At 59.7% G+C, this 12,011-nt stretch overlaps 1 protein-coding gene across 2 annotated transcripts in view; it reads left to right on the top strand.

Moving 5' to 3' along the window:
- The window catches only part of ZBTB7C (zinc finger and BTB domain containing 7C), a 319,668-nt gene that overhangs the window by 48,463 nt on the left and 259,194 nt on the right, over window positions 1-12,011 (top strand). The window contains exon 1 of one of the 2 annotated variants that reach the window (XM_048502737.1): window positions 3,483-3,608. The exons of the other annotated variant lie outside the window; for it this stretch is intronic. The gene's annotated coding sequence lies outside the window, so the exon portion shown is untranslated. Of the gene's footprint in view, window positions 1-3,482; window positions 3,609-12,011 lie in introns of those variants that run through there. 2 annotated transcript variants of the gene reach the window in all.

The raw sequence follows: 12,011 nt of genomic DNA, 5'->3' as shown, positions 1-12,011 counted from the left end.
CCCCCACCCCCCCCCCCCCCCACCCCCCCCCCCCCCCACCCCCCCCCCCCCCCACCCCCCCCCCCCCCCACCCCCCCCCCCCCCCACCCCCCCCCCCCCCCACCCCCCCCCCCCCCCACCCCCCCCCCCCCCCACCCCCCCCCCCCCCCACCCCCCCCCCCCCCCACCCCCCCCCCCCCCCACCCCCCCCCCCCCCCACCCCCCCCCCCCCCCACCCCCCCCCCCCCCCACCCCCCCCCCCCCCCACCCCCCCCCCCCCCCACCCCCCCCCCCCCCCACCCCCCCCCCCCCCCACCCCCCCCCCCCCCCACCCCCCCCCCCCCCCACCCCCCCCCCCCCCCACCCCCCCCCCCCCCCACCCCCCCCCCCCCCCACCCCCCCCCCCCCCCACCCCCCCCCCCCCCCACCCCCCCCCCCCCCCACCCCCCCCCCCCCCCACCCCCCCCCCCCCCCACCCCCCCCCCCCCCCACCCCCCCCCCCCCCCACCCCCCCCCCCCCCCACCCCCCCCCCCCCCCACCCCCCCCCCCCCCCACCCCCCCCCCCCCCCACCCCCCCCCCCCCCCACCCCCCCCCCCCCCCACCCCCCCCCCCCCCCACCCCCCCCCCCCCCCACCCCCCCCCCCCCCCACCCCCCCCCCCCCCCACCCCCCCCCCCCCCCACCCCCCCCCCCCCCCACCCCCCCCCCCCCCCACCCCCCCCCCCCCCCACCCCCCCCCCCCCCCACCCCCCCCCCCCCCCACCCCCCCCCCCCCCCACCCCCCCCCCCCCCCACCCCCCCCCCCCCCCACCCCCCCCCCCCCCCACCCCCCCCCCCCCCCACCCCCCCCCCCCCCCACCCCCCCCCCCCCCCACCCCCCCCCCCCCCCACCCCCCCCCCCCCCCACCCCCCCCCCCCCCCACCCCCCCCCCCCCCCACCCCCCCCCCCCCCCACCCCCCCCCCCCCCCACCCCCCCCCCCCCCCACCCCCCCCCCCCCCCACCCCCCCCCCCCCCCACCCCCCCCCCCCCCCACCCCCCCCCCCCCCCACCCCCCCCCCCCCCCACCCCCCCCCCCCCCCACCCCCCCCCCCCCCCACCCCCCCCCCCCCCCACCCCCCCCCCCCCCCACCCCCCCCCCCCCCCACCCCCCCCCCCCCCCACCCCCCCCCCCCCCCACCCCCCCCCCCCCCCACCCCCCCCCCCCCCCACCCCCCCCCCCCCCCACCCCCCCCCCCCCCCACCCCCCCCCCCCCCCACCCCCCCCCCCCCCCACCCCCCCCCCCCCCCACCCCCCCCCCCCCCCACCCCCCCCCCCCCCCACCCCCCCCCCCCCCCACCCCCCCCCCCCCCCACCCCCCCCCCCCCCCACCCCCCCCCCCCCCCACCCCCCCCCCCCCCCACCCCCCCCCCCCCCCACCCCCCCCCCCCCCCACCCCCCCCCCCCCCCACCCCCCCCCCCCCCCACCCCCCCCCCCCCCCACCCCCCCCCCCCCCCACCCCCCCCCCCCCCCACCCCCCCCCCCCCCCACCCCCCCCCCCCCCCACCCCCCCCCCCCCCCACCCCCCCCCCCCCCCACCCCCCCCCCCCCCCACCCCCCCCCCCCCCCACCCCCCCCCCCCCCCACCCCCCCCCCCCCCCACCCCCCCCCCCCCCCACCCCCCCCCCCCCCCACCCCCCCCCCCCCCCACCCCCCCCCCCCCCCACCCCCCCCCCCCCCCACCCCCCCCCCCCCCCACCCCCCCCCCCCCCCACCCCCCCCCCCCCCCACCCCCCCCCCCCCCCACCCCCCCCCCCCCCCACCCCCCCCCCCCCCCACCCCCCCCCCCCCCCACCCCCCCCCCCCCCCACCCCCCCCCCCCCCCACCCCCCCCCCCCCCCACCCCCCCCCCCCCCCACCCCCCCCCCCCCCCACCCCCCCCCCCCCCCACCCCCCCCCCCCCCCACCCCCCCCCCCCCCCACCCCCCCCCCCCCCCACCCCCCCCCCCCCCCACCCCCCCCCCCCCCCACCCCCCCCCCCCCCCACCCCCCCCCCCCCCCACCCCCCCCCCCCCCCACCCCCCCCCCCCCCCACCCCCCCCCCCCCCCACCCCCCCCCCCCCCCACCCCCCCCCCCCCCCACCCCCCCCCCCCCCCACCCCCCCCCCCCCCCACCCCCCCCCCCCCCCACCCCCCCCCCCCCCCACCCCCCCCCCCCCCCACCCCCCCCCCCCCCCACCCCCCCCCCCCCCCACCCCCCCCCCCCCCCACCCCCCCCCCCCCCCACCCCCCCCCCCCCCCACCCCCCCCCCCCCCCACCCCCCCCCCCCCCCACCCCCCCCCCCCCCCACCCCCCCCCCCCCCCACCCCCCCCCCCCCCCACCCCCCCCCCCCCCCACCCCCCCCCCCCCCCACCCCCCCCCCCCCCCACCCCCCCCCCCCCCCACCCCCCCCCCCCCCCACCCCCCCCCCCCCCCACCCCCCCCCCCCCCCACCCCCCCCCCCCCCCACCCCCCCCCCCCCCCACCCCCCCCCCCCCCCACCCCCCCCCCCCCCCACCCCCCCCCCCCCCCACCCCCCCCCCCCCCCACCCCCCCCCCCCCCCACCCCCCCCCCCCCCCACCCCCCCCCCCCCCCACCCCCCCCCCCCCCCACCCCCCCCCCCCCCCACCCCCCCCCCCCCCCACCCCCCCCCCCCCCCACCCCCCCCCCCCCCCACCCCCCCCCCCCCCCACCCCCCCCCCCCCCCACCCCCCCCCCCCCCCACCCCCCCCCCCCCCCACCCCCCCCCCCCCCCACCCCCCCCCCCCCCCACCCCCCCCCCCCCCCACCCCCCCCCCCCCCCACCCCCCCCCCCCCCCACCCCCCCCCCCCCCCACCCCCCCCCCCCCCCCCCCCCCCCCCCCCCCACCTCCCCCACCACCCCCCCCCCCCCCCCCTCCCCCCCCCCCCCCCCCACCCCCGCCCCCCCCCCCCCCCCCCCCCCCCCACCCCCCCCCCCACCCACCCCCCCCCCCCCCCACCCCCCCCCCCACTCACCCCCCCCCCCCCCCCCCCCCCCCCCCCCCCCCCCCCCCCCCCCCCCCCCCCCCCCCCCCCCTCCTCCTCCTCCTCCTCCTCCTCCTCCTCCTCCTCCTCCTCCTCCTCCTCTTCTTCGTCCTCCTCCTCTTTGCCTTCCCTTTTGCCACTCCTTTCTGTTCTGCCCAGAAAGTCTCCTGATGTTTGACGTTTGGAACCCTTTGCAAGGTTTTTTGCCAACAACCAGGGCATTACCTCCATTCCATAGTTTAGCTCGAGAATAAAATTTCTGTTTCCCCTGACAGGAGCGAGTGTGCATGTATTCCAGTTGGTGTCAATTACCCACCCGCTTGCACAGAGAATACCAGATGTTCCATTTTTCCAAGTGGTTGAGAGTCGTGGTTTGCAACGCCCAAGGTCTCCTTCATGATGTAAATTTGCAAAGAGCAAAACTTAAAAAGTCACCCACACATTGGAAGGAAATGTTGCAGCGTTCTTGAGTCTTCCCCGGCTTTGCTCTTCTAGAGGACAGAAAGTGCAGGGACTTTGGACTTCCGCAGCAAAATAAGACTAATGTCATATAAAGTGTTCATCTGGAAAAACGTCAGCGTCCCAAAACGCTGGTATAATGTGAGTAGAAGTGGCCTGTTTTCTACCCTTCCAACCCCAGAGCCTCCAATTACAAGCACAGTGATGCTATCTAATGTAGGTGCTACATTAAATATTTATTGATAACGGTAGTTCTTTTGGTACGTGGAGACGGAAAAATCCTTTGTGGCAGCGATCCCCAAATTTATTCACCCTGGGGGCACTCTTGAAATGTTGGGAAAGGGTATTGGATACTGCAGCAAAATGGCTACCCTGGGTTGGTGAGTTGTCTCAAAATGGCTGCCATGGGGGTGGGACCAATCACAAAGCAGGAAATTCCACAACGTTTCGGGGTGGTTCCAAATGAAGTGTCATAATGGAGGCAGTTGCTTCTGGTTGCTTCTTAAAACTTCAAGGATTGTCATGCCCTTATATAAAGCAGTGGTGCGACCGCACTTGGAGTACTGTGTTCAGTTCTGGTCGCCACATCTCAAAAACGATATAGAAGAGATAGAAAAAGTGCAGAGAAGGGCAACGAGGATGATTGGAGGATTGGAGCACCTTTCTTATGAGGAGAGGCTGCAGCGTTTGGGACTCTTTAGTTTGGAGAGGAGACGGCTGAGGGGGGATATGATTGAAGTCTATAAAATTATGCATGGGGTAGAAAATGTTGACAGAGAGAAATTTTTCTCTCTTCTCTCACAATACTAGAACCAGGGGGCAGCCATTGAAAATGCTGGGGGGAAGAATTAGAACTAATAAAAGGAAACACTTCTTCACGCAACGTGTGATTGGTGTTTGGAATATGCTGCCACAGGAGGGGGTAATGGCCACTAACCTGGATAGCTTTAAAAGGGGCTTGGACAGATTTATGGACGAGAAGTCGATCTATGGCTCCCAATCTTGATCCTCCTTGATCTGAGATTGCAAATGCCTTAGCAGACCAGGTGCTCGGGAGCAGCAGCAGCAGCAGAAGGCCATTGCTTTCACCTCCTGCAGGTGAGCTCCCAAAGGCACCTGGTGGGCCACTGCGAGTAGCAGAGAGCTGGACTAGATGGACTCTGGTCTGATCCAGCAGGCTAGTTCTTATGTTCTTATGGTCAGATGTTTCTTGTGAGTGCGAAGCTGATTCTTCCAGAAGAACTTCCTTCCAGAGTGAAGGAGAGCCAGAGCCAACTCCTTTCCTTTGGAGCAGTGGCGCTACTTCGTTTCAGTTCCCACAGAGCGGGAAGTGTTTGCCCCATGGAGAGATTTCTAACCCCTGAGGCTCAAGAAAGTCTGTTTCTGTGGCCAAAACTGACAGGGTATGAGCTGTGAGGAACTCAGCACTTTGCTGGTCGAGTCAGCTGGTAGGGAGCAAGCTGAGGCTCTTTGTTTTGTTTTGCTGTCTCTCTCAAGAACCCAAGAAGTTCCCTAACAAACATGTCGGCATCCTGGAGTGTCATGCTGGCGAATCACTGTTTCATGATGTACTGCCAGGCAGAGGCGTACCAGGGGTAAATGGCGCCCGGAGACAAATTGTCTCCAGGTTGCCCCCCAGGCCCTGCCCCTGCCCCGCCCACCTCAGCTCCGCCCCCACTGCCCTCAACTCCGCCCATGTCACCATGGACATGGGCAAGGTTTAGGGTGCCTACCTCCCCCCAGACTCCCCCTGCCGGCTGGGCTCCTAGCCAGCAGCCTGCAGTCTCTTCTGACCTCCCCTCCGGGCAGGCCAGAAGAGACTGCAGTCCCGGCCTCGGAGACCTTCTTTTATAAGCACTGAGGCTGGGGGGTGGGGTTTGGGGTGCAGGAAGGGAGGGAGGGAGGAGTCCAGGGCGGGGTTGAGAGGGCTTGGAGGCAGCAGGAAGTCCTGCTGTCTCGTCATTTTTGTGTGCCTCAGACGGGGTCGAGGCACACAAAAACGACGAGACAGCAGGACTTCCTGGTCACGTGGGGCCCGATTTTGCACCCCCACGTGACCAGACGAGTGGCGCCCGTGGACAAGGGGTACCCCTTGTCCCTAGGCAGATATGCCACTGCTGCCAGGTTTTGGGCCTCAGAGTTTGGACCTAGGAGGGTTATAAGGTGGGGACTAGAAGTGAGCACCATCGCCAACCTCTGGCCAAGGGAGGGAACTGCAGGGCAACCAATGGTGGTGTTGTAGAGTCACAGGCCCCTTCCACACATCCAGAATAATTCTGTTTCAATCCACTTTCACAATTGTTTGCAAGTGGATTTTGCTATTCTGCACAGTAAAATCCAGCTGCAAAGTGCATTGAAAGTGGGTAGTCTGCATGTGTAGAAAGGGCCATAGAGTTGGAAGAGACCACCAGGGCCATCAAGTCCAATTCCTGCCATGCAGGAATACACAATCAAAGCATCCCCAACAGATGGCCATCCAGCCTCTGTTTAGAAACCTCCAAAGAAGGAGATGCCACCACCCTCTGAGGTAGTGCATTCCATCATCTAATAGTCTTTACCATCAGGAAGTTCTTCCTAATGTTTAGGTAGAATTTCTTTTCCTGTACCTTGAATCCATTACTTGTTGTCCTAGTCTCTGGAGCAGCAGGAAACAAGCTTGCTCTCTCTTCAACATGACAACCCTTCAAATATTTAGACTTGACTATCATGTCATCCGGTAACCTTCTCTTCTTAGGCTAACCATACCCAGCTCCCTAAGTCTCTCCTCATAGGACACTGATTCCAGACCTTTTACCATTTTGGTCGCCCTCCTCTGGGCCCGTTCCAGCTTGTCAATACCCTTCTTGAATTGTGGTACCCACAACTGGACACAGCAGTTCAGGTGAAGTCTGACCAACGCAGAATAGAGAGGTACTATTACATCCTTCGATCTAGACACTATGCTCCCATTGATGCAGCCCAGAATCTCATTCGCTTTCTTGGCTGCCGCAAGAACACCAATTGGCCACAGCAAGTCAGGTCATGTTCCTCAACACCTATAAAGGCTTCCAGATGATGCCTTCTCTTTTGCAGGTCTCAAACAGCTGAGGTGAAGATCAGGCATCTATTAAATGAAAAATGTGCCATTTCAGTCTGTCTCTGGGCTGAGCAGAAAAGGGGGAGAGGTTTTAATCTCCACTCTCTGCTCAGTCATGGGGGGGGGGGTCTATATCTTGCCACCAATATGCATGGGGATACAAGGTTTGCTTAAGCCTTAGGTGATTTCCTCACTGGCAATTAATCCTGGGATAGTCACCCGAAATATCCAGGTTCCCTCGAGAGCTCCTCACAACCAAACCGTGGAACACAGATCAGTCCCGTTTCTGGCACTCCCCCCCAACTTTTAATGGGATTTTCCTGGACCTGCTTGTATATGCACTTTTTTGGGGGGGGGGAAACACTCCAATGGGAGCTAATAGGAGATGGGGGCTACACATTTGAGGGTCCATAACTTTGGCCCCCATGAACCAAACTTCACCAAACCTGGGTGGTATCATCAGGAGAGTCTCCTACTAATACCATCCAGGTTTTGTGAAGTTTGGTCCAGGGGGTCCAAAGCTGTGGACTCCCAAAGGAGGGGCCCCATCCCCCATTGTTTCCAATGGGAGCTAATAGGAGAAGGGGGCTACACATTTGAGGGTCCATAACTTTGGCCCCCATGAACCAAACTTCACCAAACCTGGGTGATATCATAAGGAGAGTCTCATACTGATACCACTCAGGTTTTGCGAAGTTTGGTCCAGGGAGTCCAAAGCTAAGGACTCTCAAAGGGGGTACCTCCATCTCCCATTGTTTCCAATGGGAGCTAATAGGAGATGGGGCTACACATTTGAGGGTCCATAACTTTGGCCCCCATGAATCAAACTTCACTAAACCTGGGTGGTATCATCAGGAGGGTCTCCTAAAGATAATCTGAAATTTTGGTGCTGCTAGCTTAACAATTGCACCCCTGACAGCAGGCACCCCCCCACCCAAGGGGCAGGCCTAGACGTCTTCACTAGAAACATGCTGCAATGAGGATGTTAGAACCTGGATGAAAAGGTGCCGATTCTTTTGAAACTTGTTTGTATCTAGATTAAATTTTCAGTGGGAATTCGGCCTTAGCTGATAGAATACCAGTTTTTTTATAGAATCGTTTTTGGGGAAATATGCCCTGTAGTGCAAGGGAACAGGATCATTCAGACTCTGGAAGTTCGAGATGGAAGCAGTTAACGATTTTGAAAAGGAAACGAATGTTGGATTTCTGAACGCCTCAAAATGGCAAAAGGGCAGGAAGACACGTAGCATTCGTTGTCCGTGTTTTATCAGCACCGTCTTATGGGTTCCCCACGGCAGCGAGCACCTAGTTGCGCATTAATGCTCATTGCTACAGTAATTGTGCGCTGCTGCAGGAAGGGAAATTGGAAACAAGGCAATGAAGAATGCCGGTCTTCAGAAACGATGAATGCGGTAAGGAGAATAGTCTCTGTACTGCGCTCAGCAAATGAGTAAGAGTGAAGACTTACTGGAGCTCATACAGACCTTTGTAATTGCCATAATCTCAAAACAGAATGTCAAAATGCATAGATAATTTGTACTAAAAATAAATAAATAAGCCAAGTCAAGTGTCTGTTCGGGGTGCATTTCCCCAAGTAGCAGATTTTCATTACAACTCCACTTCCTTCCTTCCTTCCTTCCTTCCTTCCTTCCTTCCTTCCTTCCTTCCTTCCTTCCTTCCTTCCTTCCTTCCTTCCTTCCTTCCTTCCTTCCTTCCTTCCTTCCTTCCTTCCTTCCTTCCTTCCTTCCTTCCTTCCTTCCTTCCTTCCTTCCTTCTCTTTCTTTCTTTCTTTCTTTCTTTCTTTCTTTCTTTCTTTCTTTCTTTCTTTCTTTCTTTCTTTCTTTCTTTCTTTCTTGGATTTCTATACCGCCCCATCCCCGAAGGGCTCTGGGTGGGGTAGACGAAGTTTATGGTTGTAGACAAAGATCAGCTTTGTTTGACATCTGCCTGTGCTCAAGCTCTGGAATAAGGTGGGTCCATCGTAGACTGAAGAAGGGAAGGAGGTTGTAAGTTGCTTTGAGACTTCTTAGGAGAAGTCACAGGAATAAACCCTTTCTGAGGTACCCTTCTGCTACAGGAACCTCGGTACAGGCTGAACCTATGGAGCAGTTCTGAGAATATCTGTCAAGCCCTGGGGTCTGCCCACCGCCCCTCTTTGGAGTTCCTGTAATAGAAAGGGTATGGGTATATTCTCTTTTTATTCTCTTTATGCTTGTGACATGTTGATATCTTAATACTATGGAGATTTCAGCGGAGCGATTTTCCTTCACCACTGGTAGAGTACTTACCGTGTTTCCCCGAAAATAAGGCAGTGTCTTATATTAATTTTTGCTCCCAAAGATGCGCTATGTCTTACTTTCAGAGGATGTCTTATTTTTCTGTGTTCTGTTCGTCGGACATGCTTCCAAACAAAAACTTTGCTACGTCTTACTTTCGGGGGGATGCCTTATATTTCGCACTTCAGCAAAACCTCTGCTACGTCTTATTTTCAGGGGATGTCTTAGTGGAAAACCCCTTCGTGGAAAAGAACCTCTTTGCCTCTTGGCAAAACACGGGGGACTCAAAACGGCTTTTTGCTCCCCTCTTCTCACTTAATCCCCACAACAACAACCTTGTGAGAGTTGGTTAGGCTGAAAGATTGTGTTGGGCCCAAGGTCACCAAGCAGGCCAAGCAAGCACTAGTGTGGTATAGTGGTTGAGAATAGGTGGTCTCTAATCTAGAGAAGTGGGTTCGATTCCCCACTCCTCCACTTGAGCAGTGGATTCTAATCTGGAGAAGTGGGTTTGTTTCCCTGCTCCTACACATGAAGCCTGCTTCATTTATTTATTTATTTATTTATTTATTTATTTTTATTTATTTATTTATTTATTTATATCTTCAATTTCTATACCGCCCGATCCCCGTAGGGCTCCGGGCGGTGAACAAAACAATAAACAGGAGCAAATCATACAATACATAGGCTTCATCCTATTAATCATCAATAAAACATCTTAAAATTCATATAAAACAGTGGATAACAATCAATAAATGAACAAGAGGCGTCCAAAACCCCAATTAAAACCTACCCCAAAGAGGGGGACGGCAGGCCCCTCAATATGAGGGGGCTGGGTGATCTTGAGCCAGACACAGCTCTCTCCAAACTCTCTCAGCCCCACCTACCTAACAAGGTGTTTGCTGTGGGGAGAGGAAGGCAAAACGAGTTTGTAAACTGCCTTGAGACTCCTTAAAGGGGGGAAAGGTGGTGTATAAATCCAAACTTCTCTTCTGTGGTCTAACCACTATACCACCCCAGCCCTCCTATCCCTGAAAGAGTGGAGTCAAAGTGGATTACTCTGGGTGGAACAGGTCATATATTTGAACTTGCTACCCATATCATGCTATTTGACTATTTTTCATGCCTCCCCCCCATCCCCAAAATCCTTTTTGCCAGCTTCTCTAAAAAGCCAGTTTTTATACTGCAACTACTGGTTAAAAAAACCAAGTAATCCAGTGATACTTTCAATGATGCGGCTGGCCTCCACTCGGGCCAGGGCCTTTTCAGCCCTGGCCCCTGCCTGGTGGAACACTCTTCCTCCAGCTGTCCGGGGACTGTGGAATCTTGGTGAATTCCGCAGGGCCTGTAAGACTGACTTGTTCCACCGGGCCTTTGGAGTGCCCAGCCGCTGATTAGGTGCCCCTTCTATTCTATTCCTCCGGTTTCGGAGTCCCCCTGTCATCTAGGGGACCCACTTCTTGTTCTGCTTCCCCCTCCTTGGGAGGGTTTAATCGGGGTTATTGCTGACGCCATTTTTCCTGAATTTTACCGCTGTGTTTTAAATTCTTAAATTTTAATTTTAATCTAATGGGGTTTTTGTTTGTATATATTGTATGTAGAATCTTTGTTGTGCACCTCCCAGAGCCCTTCGGGGGTTGGGCGATATAAAAATCCCATAAATAAATAAAAATAAAGAATAAGAGGGAAATGGGGAACTCAAAGAGATGGATGACCAAGGAATCTTTGGAAAATATCTGCATTTTCACAATGGGGAATCCTCACCGAGTGGAGGCAGGGCGCAGACCACATCTGTCTAAGGAACCATGTTCAGCGGCGCACATCTGTGCTGTCTGTGGCAAAAGGCCTCTGTCTCTTTGTCAGATATAAACTACTCTAATTTACCAGCTCCCCTCCTGCGAGGACCCTGCTGTGATTCCCCCGAAGGTTCTTGATTCGGCTCAAAACGTTGAGCTTGAGCGAAGCCGAAACACGCTCCGTTTGCTTGCCAAAGGGAATAAATCTGCACAGGTTTATTTTACTTTCGTAAGAAATTGCACATGAATTAAGCACTCTTTGCACAGGTTTGAGGTAGGCTGGCTGTTTTTTTAAATCTCCTTTTAAAGTGCAGAATATTAATTGCCGAGGATGCTTGGTTTCGCCTCGTCTGGACCTCCCCCTCCCCGCTCTGCTTTGCCCTTCGTTCGATCTCCCCGAGTGCCCGTGTGCTCCGTGGGTTTCTTTTTTTCAGGCTGCAATTTCTTCAGACAGAAGGAAGGTAGCACCTTCGGAGAGGACTGTGAAAGATGTTGCTGGCAGCTGTTGCCGGCTCACGGCGTGTGGGTGTTTCTAATTAAGGGCCTGACCCCAAGAGAGGAATGGGCCCTCTGCCCACACGAACCCACTCCCCAAGGGATGCAGGAAGCTGATTTCATTTCCTCCTGGCGCAGTCTCTGACCCCGCAGAGTTTGCTTGCTGAGCTCTGGGGAAGGTAGGGGAAGTCTGCCTGTTTTAGACAGCTGTTGCCGCTGCAGAACACATCCCTGATGTACAGCCACGAGTCTGTTTTCCGCTTCATCTTGCAAGTCCTTTTCACACAGTCTGTGGGCATTGCCCAGATGCGAGGGGAGAGAGGGCAGAATTAGGGTGGCTAACTCTGTGTTGGAAAAGGCCTGGAGATTTGGGGGTTGGTGTAGGAAGGGGAAGGACCCCAGTAGGGTATAATACTGTGGAGTCCATCCGCCAAAGCAGCCATCTTTGGGCAACGGATCTCTTGAAATCAGCTGTGCCAGTGCGGTGTGGTGGTTAAGAGCAGGTGCACTCTAATCTGGACAACCGGGGTTGATTCCCTGCTCTGCCACTTGAGCTGGGTAGGCTTATCTGGGGAACTAGATTAGTTCCCCAGATAAGTTCCCTAGATTAGTTCCAACTCATGCCAGCTGGTTGACCTTGGACTAGTCACAGCATTTCAGAGCTCTCTTAACCCCACCTACCCCACAGGATGTTTGCCGAGGGGGGTGGGGGGAGGGAAAGAAGATTGTAAGGCCCTTTGAGTCTCCTTACAGGAGATAAGGGGGGGTATGAATCCAGACTCTTCTTCTCTTCTCAATGAAGGCACCTTTATGCCCACCCTAATAGACACCATTTCAGAGAGCTGGACTTGGCATCCCTTAGCTAATGCACTGCAGAACATTGGAGCAACGGGGAGCCAGTGGC

The sequence above is a fragment of the Sphaerodactylus townsendi genome, linkage group LG07 (genome assembly GCF_021028975.2).
Source record: "Sphaerodactylus townsendi isolate TG3544 linkage group LG07, MPM_Stown_v2.3, whole genome shotgun sequence".
Classification (NCBI taxonomy): domain Eukaryota; kingdom Metazoa; phylum Chordata; class Lepidosauria; order Squamata; family Sphaerodactylidae; genus Sphaerodactylus; species Sphaerodactylus townsendi.
The sequence above is the reverse complement of the archived record's forward strand: the minus strand, read 5'-3'. Positions and strand labels throughout refer to the sequence as shown.